The 6000-nt window shown below is 48.1% G+C and overlaps 1 long non-coding RNA gene across 1 annotated transcript; it reads left to right on the forward strand.

Moving 5' to 3' along the window:
* Positions 1–3319: 3319 nt before the first annotated feature.
* On the forward strand, positions 3320–3980 carry LOC118497492. Its single transcript, XR_004900016.1, has 2 exons — positions 3320–3699; positions 3865–3980. It is a non-coding gene; the product is annotated as an uncharacterized LOC118497492 (long non-coding RNA).
* Positions 3981–6000: the final 2020 nt, after the last annotated feature.

Here is a 6000-nt window from a genome sequence, read left to right on the forward strand (position 1 = left end):
CAGGCCCTCCCCACTTGCTCTGAGGGCCTGCACGCTTAGAACCTAGCTGCCATGCTCTGAGGAAGCCCAACTAGCCCATGCAGCGAGACCGTGTGGAGAGGTCCCATGCAGGTGCTCCAGCTGTCGGCTCAGCTGAGGGCCCAGCTAGCAACTGCCAGCACCAACTGCTAGACGTGAGTAAAGATCCCTCCAGCTGATTCTAGTTCCCAGCCATTGGTCACCCCAGGTCTCACCCGCTGGGTCTCTAGACATTGGAGTAGAGACAAGCCGAGCTTGCTGTGCCCTGGTCAAATTCCTGAACCACAGGCTCCGTGAATATCATACAAAGGTTATGTAATACCACGAAGTTTGGGGGTGGTTGATTGACAGCCACAGATAACTGGTACACTGAGTAATAGGAAGAAAGGTGGGTAGATGGGTGGGAGGGGTCTGGGGACGTTCTCTGCTGATGGGTCTTCTTTATTCAGGGAAGTAAGGAGCAAGGTCTCTGCTGAGAGTGAAAAAAGGGGAGGAGGTATTGGAGTTTGAGGAGAGAGAAGTTATTAAAAAGTCTAGGAAATGATGCAAGTGTCCATCAATGTGTGAATGGATACACAAAATGTGGTATGTCCATACAGTGGGGTACTATTCAGCTGCCATTAAAATTTTTAAACCTTTTTAAAAAATATATTTTATTTATTTTTAGAGAGAGGGAAGGGAAGGAGACAGAGAGGGAGAGAAACATCAATGTGTGGGTGCCTGTCGCACACCCCCTACTAGGGACCTGGCCTGCAACCCAGGCATGTGCCCCGACTGGTAAAAAAATTTTTTAATTTTATTTCTTTTATCCTTCCCTGAGGACATGCTTATTGATTTGAGAGAGGAGCATGGGAAGGAGAGGGAGAGAAAAACAGTGATAGTTTGCCTCTTGTGTGTGCCTGGACTGGGGACAGAACCCACAACCTAGGTACGTGCCCTGACTGGGAATCAAACCCACGACCTTTTGGTGTGTGGGATGACACTCAACCCAGCTGAGCTGCACTTGCCAGGGCTCAGCTGCTATCTTCCTATGCCACCATAATGCTGGCGTGAATGTCCTCAAGAGTTCAAGAACATCACCAATGCCAAAAAGAGGCTCGTGCCAAGATCTTATCAGGCTGAGCTCCAGAGTCATTTTCCAGTCTGTAATTATGTTAATGAGACACGGTTCCTCTGGCGGTTTTGAAATCATTGATGATCACAGAGCTGAGAAAATTGTGGGAACTTCACAGGCCCCTCCCATGGCTTTGGCCTCATCGTACTGACGACCACAGCGGGCATGGTGGACCACGAGGAGGCAAGACAAAAGCACCCAGGAAGGAAAGCCCTGGAACTCTCTCTAGGAATGTGACACATACACACAAATAAAGTGCCTCGAAGCGAAATGAAATTCTGACACAGATGATGAGCCTTGAAAACGTATGCTCAGTGAAACCAGCCAGACACGGAAGGACACATATTGTATGAACAGACTTAAGTGAGGTACCTAGAATCGGCAGATTCATAGAGATGGAAAGTAGAATAGAGTTTACCAGGGGCTGGAGGCGGGGGACGGAGCTCAGGTTTAATGGAAACAGAATTTCCTGTGTTGATGAAAAATTCTGGGAATGGGTAGAGGTGATGAGTGCATGACATTGTGAGCATACTTAATGCCACTAAATTAGACGTTCAAAAATGGTTAAAATAGCAATTTTTATGTTACGTAACTTTTAGCACAATTTAAAAAAAAATAGGGATACCCGAAGAAGAAAGAATGGGCTAGGGCTCTAAAAGCGATTCGCCACACAACAGTAGCGCTTCCTTGAGGTTCACAGTCCTGAAGTTAAAGTGAGACCTGTCCACGTGGGTATGGGTGTTTCTACCCCAGCTCAGCAGAGCATTGCCGCCCACGGTAGGCAGGTAGTTGAGGGTCTGCCCTCTGTGACAGGTGAGTGAAAGCCATCGGGCGTTGAGGGCGGGGCCAAGGAAAGGATTGCGAAGATTCGCAGGGCTCTAAACTGGGTGAGGGCGGAGCCAATGGGAAGCGGTTGGATTATTGCATGGAGGGGTTTCCTGAGGGGGTCGAAGGAGTTTTGGAGTCTAGACTCCCAGCTGGAGTGAGCTGGGAAGGCCCACACAGTGGTGCTGGTGTGGGAGGCTCAACCTTGAGATTGTGGAGGGAGCCCGTGTGGCTGCTGGATGTGACCAGGTGTCTGCCCTGGTGACCGAAGAGGGAGAGGGGATGAGGGCAAGTGGAGGGCAAGGTCTTTGCGGGAGAAAAGGCCTAGGCACTGAGGAGCCACCACGGTGAAACAGTCACCTGTGTACATTTTGAAATGCCCAAGAATTAGAGCGGGAAACGTAACAGAAGTTGAGAAACTGAGGGCTAGAGAGCGGGGCGGTCCTTCAGCGCGGTGGGTGGTGCAGCGCAATAGGCAAGATTCAAAATGGAAGCTCGAGCCCCTCCCCGAGCTGCTCTTCTTATCCCACATCACCCTAATTTCACCCCGAGGGTATCTGGCTGCAACAGATGTGGCCATCCTGAGGATGTGGGGTCGTCATGGCAACCACATCTCCATCATTCTGGGCATGAGGTGGGGCCTGGCATTCATTTCCATGGAAACAGCCAGACCCACGTCCTGGAGGTAGAGGGTCAGCATCTGAAAGATGTTTACTGGTCTGGGATTCCTTCTCTAACCAGCCTTACTCTCTCCCTCTTCCAGGATTGTTCCAAATCATTCTCCCACCCCCACCCGATCTAGCTTCTACCCTGGATCCCTGATCTTGGGAGAAGAAGAGGAAGCCACGGGACTGGCTGGTGTGGGAATGGGGATCGGGGAGGTTGTCTCAGAGTTCGTGAGAGAGACAGATCATCAGGAAAATCATCCATAATATTTATTCAATCAACAAATATTTATTGAGGGCCTACTATGTTCTGGGAACTGCACTAGAGCCAGGGATACAGTGGTAAATGAAATCCCAATCTTCTTGAGTGTATGTTCTATTCCTAGGAGGGTGACAGAAAACAAATGGACCAGCAAACATGCAGAGCTGTCCGATGGAAATGGACAGAGCCCTGACGGTGTGGTTCAGCTGATCAGAGCATCCTCCACACACTGAAAGGTTGTGAGTTGAGTTGGTCAGGGCAAATACCTAGGTTGCAGGTTCTATACCCAGCGGGGGAGCTTCCCAGAGGCAACTGACCGATGTTTCTCTGTCACATCAATGTGTGTGTCTCTCTCTCCCTTCCTCTCTGTCTCTAAAATCAATAATAAAACATATCCTCGGATGAGGATGTAAAAAAAAGAAATAAAATGGAAGCTACATAGGTCAGTTTTCATTTTCTGACAGCCATATTTTAAAAATAAAAAAGAAGCAGGCAAAATTCATTTTAATCCAATTTCACTGAATTAACCCAGTTTTGGAAGACAGAATAATGGCCCCTGAAGATGTCCATGGCCTAGCGTCCCGAATCTGTGACTGTGTGTCCCACACGACAGCAGGGACTGCAGACGTGACTCAGGTCAGAAGCTTGAGATGGGGAGATTATCCTGGATCGCTGTGGGGAGGGGCGGCAATGGGATCAGGCGCCTGTGTAAGGAAAGAGGACGGCAGGAGGTCAGACAGAGGAAGACGTGATGCCAGCAGCAGAGGGTGGAGCGACACTGTAAACACACTTGTGGGTGTTATGTCCTCGTTCAGGTACTCACCTTCGAGGTTTTGTTTTCAACCCGTAAACTAGGCTGCATCCTGGGTTCTTCTAGTTCCTCGTATGTTCGCCTGCAGCTCTCCTAATGAACCTTTTCCATTTTCTCCTACCCTCTGACTTGGGTTTATCGAGAACTAAAACTGCCCTTTTTTCCTGAGCTCTGAGAACCTGCAGAGCTTGATAGAGACAACTCAATAGAGGCTTCAGAGAAATCGCCACCATAGCTTATGCTCGGACAATCCCCATGCCTCATGCCTGATGCTGTGTAAGCCACGGGAAAATGTTTGCTTGGATACCCACTGACATCACCAGAGACGTATCCACCTGCAAAAGACGTGGCCATCCAGATACCTTCTCAACTGGCAGCTCTTCGGGCTTAGAAACTGTGTTATAATTTGCTCCAATCACTAACTTTTTTTCTTTTATTTTCATAGAAATGCCTCTTATTAAATACCTGATTACTTCCTTACACGAGAAAGGCCAAACTTTGAGACCCCACCTGCCTCACTGTGAGTGAGACATAAATATTGAACGGAGCTCACCCAGCCTCGGGACTAAGAGACTGATTCCATGAGATCTGGAACAATTTACCAACTCAGCACAGGTTTAAACTTACACCAGACGACCCAAGATGTTAAAATATGCCACATTATTACCCAGTGTCCTGGCCCTGGGTAGCTCAGTTGGTTAAGAGAATCATCCTGATACACCAAGTTTCCCGGTTTGATCCCTGGTAAGGGCACACACAAGAATCAACCAGTGAATGCATAAATAAATGGAACAACAAATCATTGCCTCTCTCTCTCCACCCCCTCTTCCTCTCCCCTCACCTCCCTCCATCCTTCTTTCCTTTCTCTCTCTAGAGTCAGTCAATAAAATTTTTAAAAAATCATTACTCAGCCCTGGCTGGTGTGGCTCAGTGGATTGCAAACCAAAGGGTCACTAGTCCAACTCCCAGTCAGGGCACATGCCTGGTTTGCAGGCCAGGTCCTCAGTAGGGGTGCAGGAGAGGCAACCACACATTGATATTTCTCTTCCTCTCTTTCTTCCTCCCTTCCCCTCTCTAAAAATAAATAAATAAAAACTTAAAAAATATATTACTCAAATCATTGACCGATTCTCCTCAGGGCCCCTGAGATCTCTGACCCCTTTTCACGGAAGAACTCTTCCAGTCTGGAACAAGGGTTGTGGACCAGATTTCAATCTGTTGCTTGTATAACCATTACAGAATTTGCTACTATCATCCTACTTAGACTCGTGCTATCCATGGGACAACATGCTCTACCTTTGACTTTTCGCCTATCAGGTCCCCAGGCAGTTCATGTCCTATTACTTGGGGCATCAGCATCACAGAGTAGAGTGGAGTGTGATCTCTGTTTTGCTTTGTGATGCAAGCTTTTTTAAAATGTTTTTTTAAACATTTTTTTATTGTTGTTCAAGTACAGTTTTCTGCCTTTTCCCCCATGCAAGCTTTGACCGCAGGACTAGATGCAGTGCCAGGCCACGCCCCCTCCCGCCTCCTCGGGTGATCTGTGTTAGAGATCCTGATTGCTTTCAATAGCTGACGTTTGTGCTACTCAGTTGTTCTCCTGTGCTTTAAGTTCCCCCTCTTCTGTTTTAAATTCTCCAGTAACGAGTGAGCCTGAGAAACCTAGACCTCCAGCCTCCACCCCAGTGAGAACAGAACCTCCGGCCATCTCGAGGCACGCTCTCCATCTGGGACCTAGCTGCGTGGCCCCACAGGTGCTGTGAGATGTCCAGGTCCTGTAAGTTATGAACCTGCGACTTATTCCTGGTGGCTATTGCTGAAGGGCGTGCCTTACAATCGTAATAAGAACCTAAGTAACATTAGTTATTGACTGGCTGAGACCAGCCTAAAACAGCAAGACTTCCTATAATTAAAATGTGAGTTCTTGCCCTGGCTGGTGTAGCTCAGTGGATTGAGTGCGGGCTGTGAACCAGGCATCGTGGGTTCGATTCCCAGTCAGGGCACATGCCTGGGTTGCAGGCCATGGACCCCAGCAGCCACACATTAATGTGTCTCGCTCTCTCTCTCTCTCTCTCTCTCTCCCCCCTCTTAAAAAAAAAGTGAGTTCTCTCAACATTTAATATATAAATTAAATGCAAACATTGTCATTTTGAGGTGTCAAAAATATCAAAATATCAGCCTTGACTGGTGTGGCTCAGCGGGTAGAATTCTGGCCTGAGAACCAAAAGGTTGCTAGTTCAATTCCCAGTCAGGGCACATGCCTGGGGTTGCAGGTTTGGTCCCCATTTGGGGCATGAGCAAGAAG

The sequence above is a fragment of the Phyllostomus discolor genome, chromosome 12 (assembly GCF_004126475.2).
Source record: "Phyllostomus discolor isolate MPI-MPIP mPhyDis1 chromosome 12, mPhyDis1.pri.v3, whole genome shotgun sequence".
Classification (NCBI taxonomy): domain Eukaryota; kingdom Metazoa; phylum Chordata; class Mammalia; order Chiroptera; family Phyllostomidae; genus Phyllostomus; species Phyllostomus discolor.